General features: G+C 52.0%; 1 long non-coding RNA gene across 2 annotated transcripts; it reads right to left on the reverse strand.

Annotated features, from left to right (window-relative positions):
- Positions 1 to 2071: 2071 nt before the first annotated feature.
- On the reverse strand, positions 2072 to 11396 carry LOC104864171. 2 transcript variants are annotated; one of them, XR_004514340.1, is made up of 5 exons: positions 11185 to 11396; positions 10626 to 10757; positions 3525 to 3611; positions 2377 to 2470; positions 2072 to 2192 (listed from the first exon to the last, which is right to left on the reverse strand). It is a non-coding gene; the product is annotated as an uncharacterized LOC104864171 (long non-coding RNA). The 2 variants fall into 2 exon arrangements; XR_004514341.1 differs by lacking the exon at positions 2072 to 2192 and adding an exon at positions 2199 to 2287.
- Between the last annotated feature and the right edge of the window lie 794 nt (positions 11397 to 12190).

The raw sequence follows: 12190 nt of genomic DNA on the forward strand, positions 1-12190 counted from the left end.
CTGGCACGTACAAGGTCCCAGGTTCAATCCCAGCGCGCGCACACACATGGTAGCACTTGCCTGGCACGTACAAGGTCCCAGGTTCAATCCCAGCGCGCGCGCACACACACACACACACACACACATAAAATTGTTCTTGATTCCCTAATAATCACATTGCAAAGTCCCTTTCAGGTAACACTCCCAGGTACAGGAATCCATGTGGATAGTGGTGGTGCGGGCACCCGGCCTACAGGAGCCAGAAACCTAACCTCAGGAAGCTGCTGCCTGCTGATGGTGGCCCTTCTTGCTTCCTGCACCATCTTCCTTCTGCCTCCACAGAGGATAGCAGCAGGAGCCCTTCTTCCTGGGGGCTCAGTCTCCAGTGTCCAGGAAGGAGCAGGCTAGATACCCATCTGGGGCCCATGATACCTTTCACCTTTTCTCTGTCTTTAAATGTAGTCACTCTTCAAGACTCTGCTGCTACTCTGTGGGGCACATACCTGTCCCTTGCACACGCCCACCCTTGCACGCCTACATATGCCCTGGAGAATGAAGTTAGAGCTTCCTCATTTTCTTGCCCTGGGTGATGCCTGGCACGGGGTCTACCATCCTGGAGAGCAGGGGCCTTGTCTGCTTCCAATCAATCAAATAAACGCTTGCAGAACTGGGTCATGCTGAGCTCCAGAGAGAATGGAAGTGCAAGGTGAGTCCCTGGCTTGATCAGCTGCCTAGGATCAGCTGGGGACTCTGGCTGCTGAGTCCGAATCGGGGTGCTCTGGGGGGTTTCCCACCTACGCTTCACCAATCCAGGTCTGGCAGCAGGGCGGGTGACAGGCTGCTGCTCCTGCCGAGCCACCTGCTTGCTCTCGCTGTCTGCAAGCAACCTACAGCCAGTGCCCAGCATCCCATTCCCCGTGCCAGGCTCCATCCCACAGTTTCACGCTTTTCTGAATAACGTGGAAACATCACGCACCCCTCCTCTGGCTTCTGCCCCTATCCCCAAGTCTGCTCTCCTCAAAGTCACCAGCAATGTTCTGCTGCTCAAATCAAAGGATGCCACTCAGGCCTCACAACCGAACTGCTGTTCTCCTGCCTGGCACCAGGCCATCAGCCTCCTCCAAGTCTCTTCACAAGGCAGCCTGCCCCTGTCATGTGTCCTTGGTGATCCTCACAGGCTCTGAAGGCAGGTGGGAAGCCCCTCCCCTGCCCAGGGCCCTGCTAAACTCAGGGCCTAAAGAACCAAGCGAGTGCATTGCTTCCCAGGACAGTGCTTAGTTTTGTCCTCATGCTGAGAATTTGAAATTGGCTACAGGGAGCATTTATAGCACAGAAATTGGCCAGTCCTACAAATCAGTCATTTCACTTTCTTCAGAAAGTTCTGCACAGCTTGTGGCCCAGGTATAAGGAGGTCCCAAGTCTCCGGGTTCACAGCCCAGGTCCCAGCTCTGAATGTTCCCCAAGAGGTGGCACAATCAGCTTGGAGGGGGAGGTGTCCATGTGGTACCAAGGCACTGAGATGGATGTGGATCAGTCAGAGACCAGAGCACAGCCAGGGGAGGGGGGAATCAGAGCAAGAAGAGCCCATGGGATGGCACTATAAGGGCCAAGTGTGTGCAGGCACCCCTGTTTAGAAAGAATCCAGCCACAAGAGCACAAACCGCAAATGACTACAAAGATAGTAGCAGCAAGACAGGGCCTGAAGGTGATCCAGCCAGCCCCAGTTGACAACAGTTCTGTTTCTACAGTGTCAGGGCCCATGATAAATGGACAACTTGCAAGAGAGGCCCAGCATCCACCTGGGACAAGGTCTCCTGCGTCTCCTCCCCCAGCTGTCAGGCGATCCTCCTTAGGTGTCAATCAACTGAAGATGCAAATGTTTGCTTCCTCAATTTAGGCATTAAATCCCTGAGTAATTCTATAATACATTGCCCAATTACTCACATGATGAGTGCTTTTAAATTAGGTGAAAAATATTTAAGCAATTAAATTGCTAAATGTCTTGATTGTTTCTTGAAAAAAAAATCTCTCCTAATGCTCCCTTGAGTCATGTTTTAATTCTCTCTTCTCAAATGAACTTTGGAAGGGGTTGTACAGATCTAGGGGTCTATTTGGTGGCTCTGAACTGCTGAATTCAGGACATTCTTGAAGTCAGGGTCCTCAATTCAGGTCCTTTCTCTTGCTTGACATGTGCTCAGGTCAGCCGGCAGTAGCTTGAAAAAAAATCAAATTTGCACGTCTTTTCCAATTCTATGTTCAGTGCCATCATGTTGAGAGCTCAAGATTTGTCATGTTTGAAGAATGGATGCTGTGAAAATTAGCAGTGGCTAGAGACCAAGGCTTTTTTCCCATTTGAGGGCCACTGTGGCCTTCACATACCTCCCCGACCCCACCAACCTGTGGTTCCTAGCAGGATGAATCCTGAGCACGTCTACGGGTGTCTAGCATTTGTTCCAGGTCCCTGCTGAAGGGGCAGAGCAGAATCAGTGACCTGAGGGAAGAAAGTCATGCTGGGGTCCTTCCCTGCCTCTGCCCCCAAGTCCTGGGCCACCCCATCCAGGCAGAGCAGCCTGGGAAGACATGTACTGCCTTGATGAATGGGGGTGGGTCTCAGGCAAGGAAACCCAAGGGAAGTGACTGAGCCCTGGTCACTCACAACATGGACAGGGTGGCCTAGATGAGTCTCCTGGGGCCCAGTTTGGTGTCATTTCTGAGTTTAAACTACTCAGACAGAGAGAGGGAAGTTTATCCTATGCTCCATAACAGACAGGCCCTGTGGCTATGAACTGATGATTCCCCACTACCTTCTCAGGAAGCGGAGTCCTGCTCGACGCTTGTGATCTCTGTGCTGCCTACTGTGAAGGACAGGGAGGCAAAGTAGGGAGTGGAGGTAGCTGGGAGGCAAAAGCAGCAGGACAAGGTGGAGAGAGGCTGGAGATATGGTCAGGCCCTCGCTTCTTATCAAGTGGCCCTACCAGCCACTGTTCCAGGCAAAGGGCAAGGACTCCTATCAGGGATGGACAGCAGAGTCACAGTCCCTGCCTCCCTCTGTAGGTCTTTACTCCCCAGCAGCTAACCTGCCCATGGCAAACAGCTAAATATAGTCCCCTATTCTTTCACTTCTAGCAATCAGCCACAAACTGTCCATCAACATTAATTTCTCAGCTCAGTCATTACAGCCACAAGCCTGCTGCTTCTCATGGGCTGCTCTCAAGCCCATCTTCAGTGGAGTCTGAGAGTGGGAGTAGCTTTAGAGGTATAAACCTGGCACGAACTTTGGGATCAAAGAGGCTAGTGTTCAAATCTTGGCTTCACAACTTTCTAGCTGTGTGGCCTCAGGCAAATTATTGAACCCCTCTGATCCTCATTATACTTGTCTGTACAATGGGGCTAATGTCACTTAGCTCATGGGACTGCTTGGATGACCACCCAGGATGACACATTTACAGCTTCTGTCCAAGAAGCCTGCAAAATCGGTGGGTTTTTTGTTGGTTCAGTTTCTGAGATGGGTCTTGCTATGTATTTCAGGCTGATCTTGAACTCACTATAGGCCTGGAACTCATGGCAATCCTCCATTTGTCCCTGTGCCCTGACCTTGACCTCTTCTTGGACACCACGATCAGACCTGCTTCCTGGGGAGACAAGACATCACACACACATGGGCATATGCACATTTGCTGGCTCAGGTGCAACTGCGGAGACCCAATGGGTGAGGAGACCCCAGAGATGGAGAAGGGCGGGTCAAAGACCTGGTAGGAGCAGCAGCTCTGCCCCAAGGCCAAGGGGCTTTCCCCTCCTCCTCACTGCCTGGTTTTACTGTGGGAAGAGGATTTGGCGCCCTCTGCTGACCACAGCGTAGCCTGCAGTCCCCACGAACAGAGCTGGAGCTGGTGCCTCAAACCAGGGGAAGCCTGGAGACTTCAGGAAAGGGAAAGGTGGAGGCAATGAAGGGAAAAAGTAACAAATTTAAGATCCATTCAGCTCCAAGGCCACCAGAATGGAGGGCTAGGTCACACAGTCCCTCACCGACCACAGCAGCTAATTACAGCTGTCACCTCCCTGGGAGCTCATTATGGAGACCTCGTGGTGGCACAGCCGGTGGTAATGAAAGGCACAGGCCCTGGGGAGTTTCCCAGGCTCCTTGACAGAGCTATACTGGTCCAGAGCTCTTTTCTATTTCCTCTCAAAAGCCCGTGGCCCAGCCATCCCTTGTTTGTTCTGAGCCAGATACAAACTTGTACAAGTAGATCATTAAAGCCTATTTAGCAAACTCAGCTTAGGTAGGTGGGTGTTTCTTGCTGGAGCCCTGACTCAAACATTTCTCAGTTCTATTTGTGGAGTCAGAATAACCTTGATGCTAGGGCCGGGGATTTAGCTCAGCGGTTCGGTGGCCTGCCTTGCAAGTGCAAGGACCCGAGTTCAATGCCCGGTACCAACATAAATAAATAACCTTAAAGCTAAAACCAGAAAATGGGACAAAGACAGAATAAGTGAGTCACCCACCAGTCTCATTCATAGAGATCCTCAAGTCCTGAGAAAAACAATCTGATTAAATCAAACATATGTCCAACAATACATTAAGGGAATACACCATAAGCAAATATTGCTGGAAGGCATGGGCAGTTCTATAGCAGAACTGCAGTAAGTAAATTCCCCACAGCAATAGGTCAAAAAAGAAAATGATTATTTTATATGCCAGACATATTCAGAAGACAAGGTATACTCCGTTCACAAGAAATATGAAATCTCAGCTGGGTGTGGTGGCACATCCTTGGAATACCAGCTACGCGTGAGGCTGGGGCAGGAGGATGGAAAGTTCAAAGCCAGCTTGGACAACTTAGGGAAATCCTGTCTCAAAATAAAAATGGCTGGGGATATAGCTTGGTGGTAGAGTGCTTGCCTAGCATACATGAAGCCCTGGGTTCAAACCTCAGTACCTCACAAAGAAAATAATAATAAATAATAATAAAACCAACATCTAATAACCAAGATAGTAAATACATACCTATTAAATCTGAGATCAAGACAAATGTTTAAACTACCTTTTCACTTAACCTTGTTTTAAAGATCCTAATACAGTTAGAGATCAAAGAAGAGGAAAACAAATTATTGTAAATATGACTGTTGTGATACTGAGAAATGTATTCTTGGTCTTTGCATTCCCTGGCATAAAAAATGTCCTCCAAATCTCCAAAATGGCTTATATGCCCATGAGCTGACAGCTGGGTCCTCATTTGGGGGTTGGTCACTGGTAGGACCAGGGCAGGACTAACAGGATAGGATTTTTAGCCCCACCCTCTCGGCCTTTAGGGAGGGAACAGGGGCTGAAGGTTCAGTTGATCACCAGTGGCCTATGGAATCAATCACGCTTATGCAACAAAGCTCCCATAAAACCAAAAAGCCTGGGGTTCTAGACAACTGAACATGTGAAGGATGATGTAGGACAAGGTATGGAAACCCTGCTTGAGAGTCTTGCTCAGAACTTCCAGAGGCCCAGGTGGGACTGGCATCTGAAGAGGGCGCCATCTCGCAGGACTGAGCTCTCAACCTGTGGGATCCAACACTACAGGTAGTGTCAGAATTAAAGTGAAGTAGAGGACACCCAGCTGGTACCCACTGCAGAACTGCTCACTTGCTTGATGTTGGGGTGTGGGGAACCCCACATATTTCATCACAGAAGAGTTCTGTGTTGTGAGAATATAGCAACAGAAACTGAGTTTGCTTTTCCTCTACATCCTCAGAATTATCTTCCCAGAAAAACTAATACAGTACAAAACAACCAAAGTGGAAGAGTTTAGTAAAGTGGTCAGTTATAAAATTACTATAGAAACATTAATAACTTTTCTACACCCTAATAATTTGCTAGAGAAAATGATGGAAGAAAGGGCTGTATTAGTTATCTACTGCTGTGTAACAAATTACGCAGAAACTTGGCCATTTAAAACAATAGCCTCTACTCTCTCAGGTTCTGAAGAGTCCACGTATGGCAAAGGGGACCTCTGACTCTCGTCTCTCCCAAGGCTATCACCAAGGGGTTAGTCAAGGCTCAACTGAAGAAAGATTTGCTTCCAAGCTCACACCATGGGTACACTGCAGGGCTCAGTTTATCCCCCAGCTTAGGCCCTTAGTTCCTTGATGGCTGTTGGCTGGAAGCCACTTCAGTTCTTTGCCATAATATGGCAACTGGTTTCCTCTGAACAGTCAAGTGAGAGGCAGAGAGAGAGAGAGAGAAAGAGCCTGAAGTCCTTTAGGACCCACTAGCAGAAGATTTTTCTTCCATATTCTGACCATTAGAAGCCAGTCATGAGATACAGCCCACACATGGGAAGATGACACAAGTGATTTCCAGAAGGCATGGCTCCTTGAGAGCTATTTCCGAAACTGCCTGCTGCAGACACCATCTGTGACAGTAAAGCTGGACTGTCGGTTTGATTGGCTCAAGAGCCACTTAAGAGATTAGTAAAGCACACTTCTAGGTGTGCCGGAGTGAGTCACAGAGGTGTGATTTTGGGTTCTAGATCTCATCCCTGCCTTTCTGTGGAGTGGTTCTCAACCACCATGAGCTAAACGGCTTTGCTGTGCTCTGCCATTCTGCCATGACGTTCCAGCCCTGGAGCCAGTCAACCACAGACGGAAATCTCCAACGATGAGCCAAATAAACTTCTCCTTAGAATTTTGGGTGCCAGGCATTTTTGTCCAGCAACAGGAAGCTGACTAATACACCATTCCTCAACTTCATGAGAGTGAGCACCAAGCAGATACCTCCATCTATGGAATCAAATATACCCCCCTGGAAATAAGATCTGTCCTTCTGGACAAACACACTCCATGTTGCAAAGAAGTTGATGAGCACGAAATTGATTTGGGTCCAGTGCTGGGGGAAGAAAAGTCCCGACAGGTGAGGGGCCAAGGCTGGAGCCAGCCCCCTGCTTCCACCAACAGAGGGAATCTGGGGAAACAAAGGCTTGGCCTCCTTTCATCTGAGGGTGGATGTGCATACTGCAAGTGGGTCATGGCACTCAACCTGGCACCGGAAATGCTCCTTAGTTATTATTACACAAGCCATAAAACGACATATGTGACATGAGCCCATTATCCTTAAGTGAGCGGGGACAAGAGCCTGGAACATCGGTTTTCTCAAGCTTACATACAGCAGAAGCCGTTTCTTCTGTTTTTATTCTGTATTCTAAATTTCCTATTATTAACATGTTTATTTTGTGATACAAAATTAAAAAGCGATTGCTGCTATCTCTATTCCTCCTTCCATGATCCTGAAGCCCTTTCCCTCTCCCAGACCCTGGCCGGTCAAAAACCAGTCTCTAGCAAGAACTCCTGGGGTTGGGGACAGGGGACATGTGCATTAGACTACAGCAAATGCCACCGGTAAGAAATGAAATTACGTCTGTAGCATAGAGCGGGAGCTCAACCCAAACCACATGACCATCATTTTAACCCACCCAAGAACTTCCTTCAAAGAAACTCCTTGGAGTAGGCTCCTTGTTCCCTGGGGCAGCACTGTGCCCTCCTGTGCCCTGGAAATGGCAGCCCCTGTCCCCCAGCTGTCCTTGGGTTGGGGAAGGACAACGACCTGTCCCTTCCACTGTCCATCCCACCCTCACCTCACACCATTTGCCCTGCCCCTAGGGTAACAAGCAAACTGTCAAGTGTCCTGCACCTAGCAGAAAAAAGTCATCTCGCAAAGGTAACATGGTAGATTGCTGGTGGACAGAGATAGATAGCTGGATGGATGGACAGGCAGACCAAGAGAAACAGAAGAGCTTCTCAAAGGTCTCCAAGAGTCAGTGCAAGTCTTTATCTTCACCTCCACCCAGGACTGTCCCTTACACCTTCACTATACCGGGAGCTCTTTGGGACCTGGCAGGACTGGCTTCTCTAACTCCCAGCACAGGCCCGGCATCGGGCAGGCACCCGAGAACATGCCCACTATCGGAGTAAACTAATAAAGGGATGACTGGGAGAGACATCAGCAGAGAGAAAGTGAGAGAGAGTGCACATGCAAGCAAGAGCAGGATGGGAGGGGGACAGAAGGAGACAGATGGAGACTTGGAGATGCAGAAAGGGTGACAAATGAATGGGTGACGGAGAAGATGGAGATGCGGGAGGGTACCGGAAACAATTTTTTAACTAGAAAAACTGGGGGGGAGCCAACTGAAGGTTAAAGATACAATTCAAAACTAAAGGTGGCAGAAAGGCCTTCCCTTAGCCTTGCCATAGTCTTATTCATGACAAACAGCGAGTTCTTTCCTCAGTTTCCCTGCTAGCTCTGGAGGTCTTTATGGAGCTGTAGTCCCAGGGCCTGGCACCCTCCTTGATTTTGCCACTCTCCTTCTGGCAGGGGCACTGTGGCCTTCTTGCCACTGGCTGAGGTCCATTCCCAAGCCTGACTGTGGCCTATGGACTCTTCCCGCCCAGCACGCCCCAGCCACTAACAGCAAAGTCCTTCTGTCCTCTGGAGTCCTTCCTGCAATACCAACCCCCCAGCCCCACTAGTCTGGCCCTGGGTGGGGTGGGGTGCAGACAAGGACTGTCACCACTCTGCAGGCCCCAGGGAGGGGATCAGCCTCTTGCCTTCCTCAAGCTTGACCTCCAGGACTGGACTGTTCCATCAGCACCGGCCTTTCCAATTTTCTGAGGACTCTCAGGAAGGAAACCCAGAAGTGGCTGGAGCTCCCTAATTCTCCTGGGTCCTAGAGAAGGATGGGCCCCCCTCCACACCCCACACCCTCCCTATCTGCCCCTCTGAAGGCTTCAGCTTCACCTCCCCCACATCCGGTCTTCTCTAGAATTCCAGCCTCCTCCTGGGGCCCCCTCCATGGCTGCCTTGGCTCTGGGGACTGAAGCTCCCCCCCCACTACTGTTCCAGATGTGGCTGTGGGAAAGGGGTGGGCACAGGGCCCAGCTGGCAGTGGTCACTTGGTGGTCCCACTCCTGCAGAGTCAGCTCTTTCCATGCCAGCTCTCTGGGCCTCCTCACTCAGCACTTCCTCCAGCCCACTTTCCAGAAGCAGTAGCACCTGGGTCCACATTGCCCGCTGCCTGGTCTGGGGCTTCCATTCCAGAGTCAACACGAATACCACTGGTGGTGGCCCCTCTTGAGGACCCACCCACATGTCCCAGATGGGCAGGCAGTGGCCATGATGTGTAGGGAGGACCTAGTACCCAAGCCTGGTACCTCAGGGCCCACCCCCTCCCTTCCCCTCAACCGCAGAAATATCCGCACCCTCTTCAAACCCTTCCTGCTCCCTGAACTTCTGCTGGCCAGGCCTGCGTGTCCTCATGGCCACAGGACAGAGCACATAGTAGGTGCTTTGAAAAGTACTGCAGCATGCACAGCCCTCCAGCCCTTGAGACTGATTCCTAATGCCAGGAATGGGCACTGAGCCTCAACCCTATGCCTGGGCCTTAAAACCATGGATGTCAGTTTGAGCCAGTAGGGACAGGGCCGAGAGGACCTCTGTCTCCCCAGGACAGCTCTGGCCCCGATGAGTGCAACCTTGTACTTGACTCATGCTCTGCACCCTTTATGCCTTGCCTAGGTCACTCAAAGTCCCCCACGCTGCAGGTTTCAATCTGCCCTGTGTGTGGAGAGGTGGGCACCTCCATTGGAAGCAGAGGGAGAGGAGGAGGGAAGAGGACTGGCCCTGTCTGCCGGGGCTTCACCCTGGCCCAGGAAGGGCAAAGACAGACAGAAAAGATGGGGGGAGGGTACTCTGTGGTGATGAACCCCTCCCTTCTCTAAAGAGGAGGAGGAAAGGCAGAAAATAAGGGCCACATGTCTGGCACTGGGCTGGGTGCTTTTAATCCTTATTCCAGCCCCAAATCTGCCACCAGGAGGATAGTATCGCCTCAGGTGGGAGATGAGACGGGAACACTGCAACGTGTAAGGGCTTCTCTGGGGAGTGACCAAACCACCAGGCTCCTGCCTCAAGTCATCTTGTGGGCGCCGTGGACCCTGGGGATCCAGCCTCAGCAGGGATGGCTGGCAGGGATGCAGTGCTGGCCCTCAGAGCCTGTGCAGAGGCCCAGCTCTGCTCAGAGCAGAGTTTATTCAAACAGAGCCTAGCAGGAAACTTGGCTCTTCTGACTCACTCTGATCCGACCTTATTAAGAAAAAAGAAAGGAGCCAGAGCCAGCTCCGGGTAGGGTTTCAAGCCAAGAGCTGGCGCACACAGAGCTGCTGAGCAAGATTGCCATGCCCTGGTCTCCCCACTCCAGAGCCCTTGTCTGATACATGAAAAGGGGTCCTGCCTTAGGGTCTCCTACCTCATACCATCCTCTGCTTTCCTCCATTCCCTTGACCTTCCCCTTCACTCCTGGAGGTACCCCGAGGCATGTTTCCACTTCTCCTCCTGGCTGCCCATCTGGCTGGCAGGAGGGCCCTACAGGACCCCAGGGATTTCAAGCAGTGGAGGCCAACACTGCAGGGGGCAGCAAGAGGGAGGGAAGGCTTAACCCTGCAGGTTCCGGGCCCTCAGTGAGCCTACCCACCAGTCACGCACAGCAGGAATCCTGACCAGTCCCATGCTGGGGAGCTAAGGTGTCTGTGTTGAGGGACAGCTGACCAGAAATGGGTTAGAAGCCCCTGCCTCCCTGGCTGGATTACAAACACTCAATGCCCAGGGTCACCTGAACCCAGCTTCTGTCCTGAAGAACAGTTCAATGGGTGAATAAATACTGCCTGGAAAGGATGCAGGATGCAGGATGCAGGTCTTTTGTCCCCAGGGAGTGTCCACTGTGGCTGGCTTATCCCAAGGTGGGCTGCAGGAGTTACAGAACAAGGTCAGAAAATGCAGATTAAGGCCTGAAGAGCACCATTCAGAGTGTGATTTCTTGAGCACCAAATAAAGTTGAATTTCTTGAATCCTTCCCATCTCTCTTATCTCCAAAGGGAACAGAGAATTCCCTAAAGCACCCTTAGGGACCACGTGGTCTAACCCTCCATTTGGATGCAGCTGACAGTTCAGGGAGGGGAAGGAATACACCAAAGATCACCCAGCAGCTTAATCACAACCACAGTCTTCCTAATTCCTCCTTTTTCAATGTTCTATGGAGCCAGAGATTTATTAGCTCAGTGGTGCCACACCTGCCTTGTAAGCACAAGGCCCTGAGTTTGATCCCCCCTGGTGGAACAAAACAAACAAAAGATATCTTCAGAAAGACCGCTGCCGGAGTTCATTGTACCTACCTATGTGTGTGCCCTCATGCTGCACCAAGGCCATGCAGGACCGAGAGACGCAGGACAGAGGCCCCATGGGATGTGCAAGTTGGTTTCTCCTTTGGACTCATGGGCCCAGCTCAGCCCCAGGGACACCACTCATTCTACAGATGGCACAGCAAGGCCAAAGAGATCCAGAAGAAACGCCGAAGTTCCAGAGGTCTGGTACCCTGTCCAAGAGCTGCCTGTGGAGTCCAGATCTGGGGTGGATCCTGTTCTACATCTCCCCAAGGAGCCCCAGCAAAGAGGAGGGTGTCTCTAAGCCCAGGCTTTGTAAAACAGAACCCAGCAGCCCAGGGAGAAGCAAAGCCAGCAAGCAAGAGTGACCATGGATGCTGTGTTCATCGCAGAGAGGAATGGGCCGGGTGACTCCCTGTCCTATTCCACCTGCCAGAGTCCCCACAGGTCTCCCACCTACTCCGGGGGCCCCAGTCCCTTCCTCCAACACAGCTCTGCGGCTTGGCTGGGAGCGGTGGGCCAGGCCACATAGCTAAAACCCGGCGGGCCATAGGGCCCAGCGGAGGAGGCCCCTGCAGGCAGACAGGCGCCCAAACCTCCAGTCGCTGCTCACAGCCTGTTGCTTGCTTATTCATTCAGAGTGGGAAGGCGCCAGCCCACCAGCAGCCAGCTTGGGGCTGGCCATGTAAGGCCCCCAGAAGGTCCTGCATGCCCCTTGCCCAACGGAAGGCCTCGTGCAGCCTGGGCACCGCCCCTGCCCTGCCCTGACCCCCTGGCCTCGAAATGGTGTCATCGGAGGAGCCGTCCTGCTCGGGACCAGGCCAGCATGGACAAAGCTAGAGCTGGGGCAGGCAAGGAGCCATCCTGTCCTCGAGGCCGTGGGAAGAGCAGCGCGCACAGGGGCACACTCCAGAGAGCCTGTCCGTGTCCCGGGCCTCTGCAGAGGGGCTACCATGGCTCCGGGCGGCACCAGCTGGAGGCTGGGGGCGCTGGTGTGGGGCGCGTGGCTGTGCGTCCT

Source organism: Fukomys damarensis, unplaced genomic scaffold (genome assembly GCF_012274545.1).
Source record: "Fukomys damarensis isolate Sample0158 unplaced genomic scaffold, DMR_v1.0_HiC HiC_scaffold_25, whole genome shotgun sequence".
Taxonomy (NCBI): domain Eukaryota; kingdom Metazoa; phylum Chordata; class Mammalia; order Rodentia; family Bathyergidae; genus Fukomys; species Fukomys damarensis.